The following is an 11,449-nucleotide window of genomic DNA, read 5'->3' as shown; positions in this document are numbered from 1 at the left end:
ATTCAACTAACGTACTGGTGTTATGGTGTCCTAGATATTTCCTTGCTTGCCAATCTATTCTTTAGCTGTTTACTTGTTTTGGGTTTAAATCCAACCCTCCACTGAAGTCGAGTAAATTACTTCTCGGGCGGGTCCATATTAATCATCTAACGAAACATTTTCATTATAACTTATACAATTCTTTGATTGTAGCATCTTCCAAATCATATGATCTTGTGAAAAGTAATGTCTTTAGTTTCTTCTTATATTCAATTGCTTCCTTTAGGTCCTTCATTTCAGTTGGCAGTTTATTATAATGTCTAGGCGCACAGTAGCTAAAAGCCCTTTCACCAAATTTACTATTTGTTCTTGGTTCAGATAGCCTATGTTTGTCACTCATGTGTCTTGTGTTAACATTTGTTTCTAGTTCTAGTTTATTCAGGCATTCTTTTAGATATTTTGGTTCAGTATCTTAAACGTTAGTAAGAGTAGCTTGTATTCAATTCTCGCTTTTACCGGTAGCCAGTGTAATTTAATTAGTGCAGGGGTAAATCTTTCCCTATTGTGTAGTCCTTTTACTAATCTAGCGGAACATGAAGAAACAAGATACCTGTAGAAACGCGAAATGCCTCCAAACACGACCACCGAAAGTGTTGTTGTTATAGATGTGGGAGATAGATATGCGGACTTTGTGGAGATTAAAACACGTGCATGGAGGACACAAACAGGTCTATCAGATTTGTTTTAAAGAGAAATAAGGCCGCTACAGAAACAGAAGCTCCGACATTTGCCAGATGAACTCAGGACACAGTGGGAGGTGAATTGAAGGGTCACTAATCCTATATTTGTGAGTTGATCTCATTCCTCTCGCTAACCTCTCCTGTTGTAAACAGCCACTCAATTTCCGTACATATATCTTACTTAAATATATACTATTTTCTTAATATTTAATTATTTCATTATGATGGTTATGATTTCAAATATTTTTGCGGATAATATCTACTTAATAATTGTTTTGTTTAAAGCTAGATACGTCATAGTTCATGAGTTTAAGTGAAAGATAAGGCCAGTTAATGTATTGCCTTATTTACTATAGAAATACATATACCGTACACTCCTTCGCACGATATTCCTGTTTTTTCGGATGCAAAAATCTATTCTTGGTATTATAACAGTTCATTTGGAAAAGAATGCCAGGTAACATATGGTGCTTAACTTATTATAGAAAAAGATATACCGTAGCTATATACATTATCCTCATATTTGTGTGTGATGCTAAATGATGGTCATGCGTTCTTAAATGTTTTTCAAAAAGTATGTCCTTGAAAGATATAAATGCGATAAGTCACAGACACCTGGATTAGCGTTCCCAGCTTAGTATCCTTTACCGATGAGGGGTCCTCTTAACACCAGATGTTCATAAATGACAGAGGATTAACTTAAAGCTTACTCGGATCGACAAGGTCGAATTTTCCTTAACAATCAAGATTTTATCGGCCTTAGTTCTCTCGGGAGACACGTATATAGCAGGTACTCGTTCCTTTGTACGGACTAGTAGCCTATAGCTCCAGTTGAGTTGACTCTGCTCACGGCAATCGAGCAAAACAGTATAGGCCTACCCGCCCTGAGTCCGTACAGACGTTCATACATTATCGTCATTAACCGGTAATTAAAGTGCGTGTGCAGTTCTTCCCGATTTCATATTTCGTGAAATTCTTTGTGTTTATTTAATGGAACCTCTTAGCTATGTGCATTTAAAGTGATTTTTTTTTTCAGTTGTCTGTGTTCCATCTCAGTCTTCGTTTAAATAGTCCTTATATATAACCTAAAGGTCCGGCTTTTAAAGCTAGTAAAAGAATTCAAAAGAAATGAAGAGGAAATAAAATTAAAATGCGTTTGTCCTTTTCTGTCCTATTTTTCGGAGAAGCCTGTCTATTTTCCTGCTCAAACATCTGGCAACCCTGTTAATCGTACGTACTCTAGGCGGTAGAATTACGGCGAGCCATTGTTTACAGTCTGTGAGAAGTGGAACTTTGTCCTTCCAACTCTGAACTGCGGCCGCTTGTCTTTGTATTATGTTAGTGTTTCAAGTAAAACGTCGACCATGAAATAGACCAAAGAGCATACGCTAAACGTAGGTAATCATTAGTTATTGTTTAATTGCCACGCTACTCTTAGGTTGTTTAAAAGCCAACGAGAGTTAGTTCTTTGGAATTGATGGCATGTTACCGTGGTAAAGGAAGTTATTAGGCTGGTAGCCAAGAGTCAAATTCTAGGTTAGTAACTGTGAATTATTATTACTCTGATCACCAATTGGAAACAAAATATTTAACATCTCTTCCTATTCGAACCATGGGTTTTATTTTATAGTGATAATTTTCCCTAAGTGGTTTTAATCGGCATATTTCGATAAATCATTACTACTGTAGTGCATTCGTTTAAACCCATAATCATGAATCTCGGGGTAATAAAGGTTAAATTATAGTTTAACGCAGAACAACATTTCTACTAGTAAAAACAACTTATCGTATTGTAAATTGTGTGGTTTCAACGAATTTTATCTTTATTTTCGCTGTAAACAGGCCGTTCTCCTATTATCCCCCCTGCTAATAAGCCGTTCTTTCTTAATCCTCCCCTTCCCAACGGACACAGGTGGGAGCCATTGGCTTTGGGTTAGGGAAAACTGGAAAAAACGTGATTATTTATGATTGGAATAAAGTTAAAATTTATTGCAAATACACTTAACCATAGGAAAAACAGTTAGTCCTATAAGGAAAGTTTTTCCTGAATGTAAATCTAAATTTTGAGATTTGTTCAAAAGGCCACAAAACTTAATACACCTAACCTAACCTAGTATTCCCCAGGTCACAAACGAAGCCTGGGGCTAGCCCCCGTACCCCCATCTCAGATCACAGTCCTAAAAGGCCCTCTGACCTCATTCCCAGGTCACAAATCTTAAAAGTAGATAAAAAATTAGGATTTCCTTTATATGCACTAACAGTGTAACTATAACTGGGCCCTTAAAGTAAATTTCAAATAATGGCTTACCTTACATGTGGATACAAGTGAACCGTAAGATATAAACAGACAAATGCGAAATAACTCAGGAGCATAGAATGCCAATGGTATGTGTATTTTTTTGTGGATTTATTATGCATTCTATAGAATAATGTATAAAGAAGAAGTTAGTTTTACCATTATTTTCCTTGCCCAAAACCCCCGGTTACCTCTGGATGGCCCCATTACTGAAGGATATATTAGGGTATACAGTATCTTATTAACTATTTGTGACGGAAACAAAAGTTTTTCTGTATAAAGCCCCATTTCATCATTAATGAAGCTTTTCCTGTGTTCTATAATGATTCCGCTCAATTGAGTAAGGCGTTGTTTGTAATATGATGAACACAGCTGCGTCTGGAAGTCCTGGCAACCTAAAGTTCCAGTGTTTTGATAGTGTTTCATTAGTGGTATTCAGTTTTGATTACAATGACCTTTTTTTATTACAAAGATAATATCCTCGGTATATATTAAGGTATTTTGAATGTAATTGATGAAGATATTTAGCGCAAAATAATAGGTTTTCAAAAACGGGTTTTCTGCCAGAAGTCATCATCAAAAACATTCAAAACACTTATAATTGCACTTTATTCCCCTTTTTTTTAACACCTTATTCCCGTTTTTTTTTTTTTTTTATAGCCATAAGAGATATTATTCTGATATAAAAATTTATCGAACCATGGTAAAATAGGGTTTTCCAGACATATTTGTATGCTTTGGATGGTTTGATATCCATTATTAGTAAAATTATAGAATATTACAATATTACCATTGAAGCAATTAAGAGTTCCTGATGTATTTATAGGTGCTTTGAACAATTTTAATGAAAATAATTAGAGGGGAATTCGTTATTGTTCCTTCATGTAATACAAACCATCTACCTTAAATAGGATTATGACTTCAGCGAAGATGAAACAATATAAAAATTTTGATGGGGGTAAACTTAGGTGCCTGGTGGGCAGAGGGTAGGGCCTGTTCACTTAACAGATAGAGAGTAACCCCCACTTTGACTTCTGCCCCCCCAACAGTGTTAACATACTTTTCGGCTTTCTCAGCTGTCAGTTTTAGTCTTGCTTTTTCTTTCAGGTTGAAAACATGGTTGTGTTTAAGGGATGTTAATGGAAGAAGCCAAGGATTAGGGTTGTGGTAGCCCATTGAAAACATCCCTGCCTGGCAATTTGATTGGACGGGGGTTCGAGTTTAATTAAGTATATTTTGAATATACAGTATATCAAATGTACGCTGGCATCACGAACTTCTGTTTATGTACGCTGGCATCACGAATTCTCTTTGGTTGACTATGTTGACATGTCAGTTCCAAGTCGTTAAGTGAGGAAACCAAACTATTTTCCTTTTATAACCCCTTCCCCCTTCCTCAACATATCTTGCTAATTATTGCTTTCCCTGAATTTAAATAATCATCTAATTACTGTGCAAGAAGATGAGAACGGCAGGATTGCATTATTTTGCAGTAAATGGAGAGCGTGGTGTTGTAAACAATTACCATAATTTCTTGTAGTGTCTGCAACGTCACCATCATTGTGAGCTATGGAAGGAGGGGTTTGGGGGAGCCTATAGGTCTACCTGCTGAATCATCAGTATCCATTGCTAGGCCTTCCCTGGTCCTAGCTTAATGTTGAGGGGTCTTGGGTGCTGATCTCCAATGCTATACAGAAATCCCTAGATTATGGTCAGGAAGTCAGTATGATTGGCGTTGATTTTAGTGCTGCCTTTGACTGTGTTAATCACAAAGCTTGTGTAGTGTTTTTGGCCAATTACTTTTCATTTTTCAATATTAAACTTACCCGATAATCATGTAGCTGTCAACTCCGTTGCCCGACAGAATTCTATGGAGGGATACGCCAGCTATCACAATACTAGAAGGGGGTGTACTTACCAGCGCCACCTGTGGCCAGGTACTCAAGTACTTCTTGTTGACACCTCCTCAATTATTCCTCTGTCGTGCTTCCGGCAAGACGTTCTGGGATACGCTTATGATCTTCGAGTTTGTTCACGGCTAATTGGTGAAGTATTCTCTCAGATTAACGGCTGTCGCTTTACTGGAAACCTTCTTATATTAGCTAGATAGCTTTTATATAGTCCTGATTAACGGTTAACGAATTTTTGCTTGATTTTGGAACCCCCTTTGGCTAACTCTTTGGATTCAAGATGTCTGACATTTCGCAAGCCCCCTCCCATAGACGATGTAGGTCTTGCAATAGGCGTATTCCGAAGGCCTCGGTAGATCCTCACACCGCTTGTTCTGACTGTAGGGACAGACCCTGTCAGTTAGAAAATCGATGTGAGGAATGCGCCGGACTTTCGGAATTGGAATTTGTCCGACTTTTGAAATATTCAACTAAGTTAGAGAGAGGTAGAGTTAGGAGGAGTTCTTCTCACTCTTCTCTGTTTTCCTCACCTCATGATCCCCTACCTTTTCCTACCCCTGTAGTGGCTACCCCCGAACCTACTGTTTGCCCTCCGCCTGATATGACTGTTGTTTTGCGTGCTATTCAGGCCTTAGGCGATAAAGTAGAGTCAGTGGTAAGTGACCATAAGTCTCTGATGGCCGAAGTAAAGGAGCTTAAGGTCAAAAGTGCAGTGGGTGGAATTAGTGCCAGTGCTGTGACGAGTGCTAGTGTCGGTGCAGTGCCAAGTGCTAGTGTCAGTGCCAGTGTGGTGCGTGAGGATATTTCTGTGCGAGCCAGTCGTCCTCCCAGTCCGGGACCTCTTGCAAGCTCCCAAGCCCAGGGGAGAAGCAATGTCGAAGGGCATAAGGGTTCGGCAGGCCTTGTTAGGCGCACAGAAGTATCCTCGGTGGTTGCGGGCGTGTCTTCCAAAGACCGTCACTCCCACCTGCAGACGATTGAGCCCGTCTTTATCTCGTCCGCTGATCAACTGTCTGGGAAGAAACGTTGGTCTCAGGTCTCGAGACCGCTTAAACGCAGAGTCCAGTCCGCGAGTGCTCAGCCAGGTTGCAGTCATTGGCTCAGCTCTGACTCGCCTCAGTCATCTGTCGACTGCACTCCGCCCAAGAGGAGTAAGGTTCTGCCACAACAGAGCTCGACTGTTAAGGCTTTTCCTCAGTCTGCTGTCGTTTCTGCCGATCCCAAGTGGACTCTTCTTCAGTCTATGCAAGCACAGCTTTCGGACTTGATGCGTGAGTGTCGGGCTGAGAGTGTTGCACCTCCGCCTCCGCCTACACTCCCTCCGCCTGCTCTCGCTCCGCCTGCGTTCGCTCCGCCTGCGCTCGCTCCGCCTGATCGCAGTACCACCTGCCAGGCGTACGATGTTGAGCCACATTCTGAGTTTGCTGTTCCCAGTGGTGTTAAGCCTCCGCCTTCGTTTAGGCAACCTTTACTATGGGATCAGGAGGATTATACCTCTCTTCCTCCGCCTCCCCTTGCTGCTCCACCAGTGGTGCAACTCTCGGTTGAGGTACAACAACCTCTCCCGTCCATGAGTCAGTCTCCTCAGCTCTCGCTGCAGCGAGCTCAACCCTCCACAAGGCAAGCACCACTACACCTTGGCCTTGCGCCTCAGGAGCCTCAGCTTGCGAGACATTTACCTTGTTCTGCTCAGCCTCAACCTCATCATGCTCCGCTCATACCACAGGAACAGGAACTTGCTACTCCGCTTCCGCCGATCGCTCAGCAAGCGCTATCCTTGGGTTCATCCTCTCATGCTAGGAGTCAGCCTCCTCCACCCATGCGCCTTCCTTCTGCTTCGTCTGTTATTCAGCCTTTGCAGTCTGAGCCTCAGGTTTTACCTCAACAGTCACTTGAAGAGGAAACCATTAATATTGTTCCTTCTCGTTCTGACTCTGCAGTTCAGCATTCTTGTCCGATCTCTTCGCTACACTCTGGTGATGAAGCTTCGGATGATGAGGAGGCACACCTGGATCCCTCATCAGACGTGGATGAATCCAAGCTTTCTCCACAGTCTATTGATTTTCGTAAGGTCTTGGCTCTACTTAGGGAGGTTTACCCAGACCACTTTGTCTCTGCTATTCCCCGCTCTCCGCCATCTGAGTTTTCGCTGGGCGTACAACAAGCTAAGTCCACCTATACTAAGCTAGTCCTAGCTAGATCCTCTAAGAGGGCATTAAGGATCTTAGGGGAGTGGCTGCAGTCTAAGCAACACCTTGGCAAGACTTCCTTCATGTTCCCTCCAACGAAGCTCACTTCGAAAGCGAGCGTTTGGTATGCCACAGGGGAAGCACCAGGCTTGGGAGTACCTGCCTCTGCCCAGGCTGACTTCTCAAGTCTGGTGGACTCGCCTCGGAGAACTGCTATGAGGCGCTCTAAGGTTTGTTGGACCTTCTCAGACCTGGATCACTTACTGAAAGGAATGTTTAGAGCATTTGAAATGTTCAACTTTCTCGACTGGTGCCTGGGGGCCCTCAGCAAGAAAACCTCTCCTGCGGACAAAGATTCTGCCATGCTATTAATGTCCTGCATGGATAAGGCCATTAGAGATGGATCGGGTGAGCTTGCGTCGATGTTTGTATCAGGGATTTTGAAGAAAAGGGAACAACTGTGTACCTTCCTTTCCGCCAGCATTACACCTTGCCAACGGTCACAACTCCTTTTTGCTCCGCTCTCGAAGTTCCTCTTCCCCGAAGAGCTGGTTAAGGACTTGTCTGCTGCCCTGATACAAAAGGATACACACGATCTTGTAGCCTCATCGGCTCGTAAGTCTAAGGTTGCTACCTCAGTCCCCAAGACTTATCGCTCCCCAGTGGCTGATACCCCTGCTACGAGGTTCATACCGCCCTTTCGTGGTAGAGCCCCCAGCCGAGGAAGCTCCCGTTCAGACTCTCACAGGAGCAAGTCTAGGAAAGGATCCAGGACATCTAAGGGAAAAAACTGACTCTCCGCATCTCCAGACAGCAGTAGGAGCCAGACTCAAGATCTTCTGGCGAGCCTGGGAGAAGAGAGGTGCAGACACCCAGTCTGTCAGTTGGCTGAGGAACGGTTACAGGATTCCATTCTGCCTCAAACCACCTCTGACCACATCGCCCATCAACCTCTCTCCCAACTACAAAGAAGAGGACAAGAGGCTAGCATTGCACCAGGAGGTGTTGCTACTTGTGCAGAAGAAGGCAGTGGTTATAGTCCGGGACCATCAATCCCGGGCTTCTACAACCGTCTCTTTCTTGTGGCCAAGAAGACAGGAGGTTGGAGACCGGTGCTGGACGTCAGCGCTCTCAACGAGTATGTCACCAAGCAGACGTTCACGATGGAGACGACCAAGTCGGTCTTAGCAGCGGTCAGACAGGAGGACTGGATGGTCTCGTTGGACTTGAAAGATGCATACTTTCACGTTCCTATTCATCCAGACTCCCAACCTTTCCTGAGATTCGTTTTCGGAAAGGTTGTCTACCAATTCCAAGCCCTGTGTTTTGGCCTAAGCACAGCTCCTATGGTCTTTACTCATCTGATGAGGAATGTAGCAAAATTCCTACACTTGTCGAACATCAGAGCCTCCCTCTACCTAGACGACTGGCTGTTGAGAGCCTCCACGAGTCGTCGTTGTCTGGAGAATCTCAATTGGACTTTAGACTTAATCAGAGACCTAGGTCTATTAGTCAATATAGAGAAGTCTCAACTCATTCCCTCCCAATCCATTGTGTACCTGGGAATGGAGATTCGGAGTCAGGATTTTCGGGCTTTTCCATCGGCCCCCAGGATAAGCCAGGCCCTAGAGTGCATCATGAGCATGCTGAAGAGGAGCAGTTGCTCAGTGAGACAGTGGATGAGTCTCACAGGGACCCTCTCATCACTGGCCCTGTTTGTCGAGCTAGGGAGACTCCACCTCCGCCCTCTTCAATTCCATCTTGCAGCTCATTGGGACAAGGGTTCGACTCTCGAAGCAGTCTCTATCCCTATCAACCAAGAGATGAAGACCACTCTCCTGTGGTGGAAGCACAACCTCCTTCTCAAGGAGGGTCTATCGTTGGCCATTCAGACCCCCAATCTTCATCTCTTCTCAGATGCATCGGACTCGGGCTGGGGTGCAACCTTGGACGGACGGGAATGCTCGGGAACGTGGAACGAGGAACAAGGATTACTCCACATCAACTGCAAGGAGCTGCTAGCAGTTCATCTAGCCCTGTTGAACTTCAAGTCCCTCCTGCTAGGCAAAGTGGTGGAGGTGAACTCAGACAATACCACAGCCTTGGCTTACATCTCCAAGCAAGGAGGGACCCATTCGAGGAGCCTATACGAGATCGCAAGGGACCTCCTCATTTGGTCAAGAGGTCTAAACCTCACTCTGGTCACGAGGTTCATTCAGGGCGATATGAACGTCTCAGCAGATCGCCTAAGCAGAAGGAATCAGGTCATTCCCACGGAATGGACCCTCCACAAGAGTGTGTGCAACAGACTTTGGACCTTGTGGGGTCAACCTACCATAGATCTGTTTGCCACCTCCATAACCAAGAGACTTCCGCTGTATTGTTCCCCTGTTCCAGACCCTGCAGCAGTTCATGTGGATGCTTTTCTACTGAACTGGTCCCATCTCGACCTGTACGCATTCCCACCGTTCAAGATAATAAACAAAGTTCTGCAGAAATTCGTCTCGCACGAAGGGACACGGCTGACGCTGGTTGCTCCCCTTTGGCCTGCAAGAGAATGGTTCACAGAGGTACTTCAATGGCTAGTCGACTTCCCCAGGACTCTACCTCTAAGAGTGGACCTTCTACGTCAACCTCACGTAGACAGGTTGCACCCAAACCTCCACGCTCTTCGGCTGACTGCCTTCAGACTGTCGAAAGATTCGCTAGAGCTAGAGGCTTTTCGAAGGAGGCAGCCAGTGCGATTGCCAGAGCAAGAAGGGTTTCCACTCGTAGAGTCTACCAGTCTAAGTGGGAGGTCTTCCGAAGCTGGTGCAGAGCCAATTCAATATCCTCTATCAATACCTCTGTGACCCAAATAGCTGACTTCCTTCTACATCTTAGGAATGAGAGATCCCTTTCACCACCTACGATTAAAGGATATAGGAGTATGTTGGCTTCAGTTCTCCGCCACAGAGGTTTGGACCTGTCTTCCAACAAGGACCTTCAAGACATTCTTAAGTCTTTTGAGACGTCTAAAGAACGTCGTCTTTCCACTCCAGGCTGGAATCTAGACGTAGTCTTAAGGTTCCTTATGTCATCTAGGTTCGAACCTCTCCAGTCAGCTTCCTTCAAGGACCTTACCCTCAAGACTCTTTTTCTCGTTTGCCTTGCAACAGCTAAGAGAGTCAGTGAGGTTCATGCCTTCAGCAAGAACATTGGTTTCACAACCGAATCTGCAACATGTTCTTTTCAGCTTGGATTCCTAGCAAAGAACGAGCTTCCTTCACGTCCTTGGCCTAGATCGTTCGAAATACCTAGCCTCTCCAACATGGTAGGTAACGAACTAGAGAGAGTTCTTTGCCCTGTCAGAGCTCTCAAATATTATCTTAAGAGGTCTAAACCTATTCGAGGACAGTCAGAAGCCTTATGGTGTGCCATCAAGAAACCTTCGAGACCCATGTCCAAGAATGGGCTTTCGTATTATATAAGGCTTCTGATCAGAGAAGCACATTCTCACTTAAAGGAGGAAGACCTTGCATTGCTGAAGGTAAGGACCCACGAAGTAAGAGCCGTAGCTACTTCGATGGCCTTTAATAAAAACCGTTCTCTGCAGAGCATAATGGATGCAACCTATTGGAGGAGCAAGTCAGTGTTTGCATCATTTTATCTGAAAGATGTCCAGTCTCTTTACGAGAACTGCTACACCCTGGGACCATTCGTAGCAGCGAGTGCAGTAGTAGGTGAGGGCTCAGCCACTACATTCCCTTAATCCCATAACCTTTTTTTAACCTTTCTCTTGAATACTTTTATTGTTGTTTTTATGGTTGTTACGGTAGGCTAAGAAGCCTTCCGCATCCTTGGATTTGGCGGGTGGTCTATTCATTCTTGAGAAGCGCCTGGGTTAAAGGTTTGGTAGAGGTCCTTTAGTAGGGGTTGCAACCCCGTGTACTTTGGCACCTTTGGGTTGATTCAGCCTCCAAGAGGAACGCTGCGCTCAGTAAGGAAGACGAACTTTAAATAAAGAGGCAGAGTAACGGTTCTATTCGACTTCCTTACCAGGTACTTATTATTTCATTGTTATTTGAGATAACTGTTATATGAAATATGGGATACTTAGCTATCCTTTAATCTTGTACACTGGTTTTCACCCACCTCCCTGGGTGTGAATCAGCTACATGATTATCGGGTAAGTTTAATATTGAAAAATGTTATTTTTATTAGTAAAATAAATTTTTGAATATACTTACCCGATAATCATGATTTAATCGACCCTCCCTTCCTCCCCAGAGAGAACCAGTGGACCGAGGAATAATTGAGGAGGTGTCAACAAGAAGTACTTGAGTACCTGGCCAC

At 44.0% G+C, this 11,449-nt stretch overlaps 1 protein-coding gene across 2 annotated transcripts in view; it reads left to right on the top strand.

The window, feature by feature from the left end:
* Positions 1 to 1,974: 1,974 nt before the first annotated feature.
* The window catches only part of LOC137634558 (uncharacterized protein C19orf47 homolog), a 32,597-nt gene continuing 23,122 nt past the window's right edge, over positions 1,975 to 11,449 (top strand). The window contains exon 1 of one of the 2 annotated variants that reach the window (XM_068367008.1): positions 1,975 to 2,113. The gene's annotated coding sequence lies outside the window, so the exon portion shown is untranslated. Of the gene's footprint in view, positions 2,114 to 2,194; positions 2,256 to 11,449 lie in introns of those variants that run through there. The other variant, XM_068367009.1, reaches the window with a different exon arrangement.

Source organism: Palaemon carinicauda, chromosome 44 (genome assembly GCF_036898095.1).
Source record: "Palaemon carinicauda isolate YSFRI2023 chromosome 44, ASM3689809v2, whole genome shotgun sequence".
NCBI classification, from domain to species: Eukaryota; Metazoa; Arthropoda; class Malacostraca; order Decapoda; family Palaemonidae; genus Palaemon; species Palaemon carinicauda.
The sequence above is the reverse complement of the archived record's forward strand: the minus strand, read 5'-3'. Positions and strand labels throughout refer to the sequence as shown.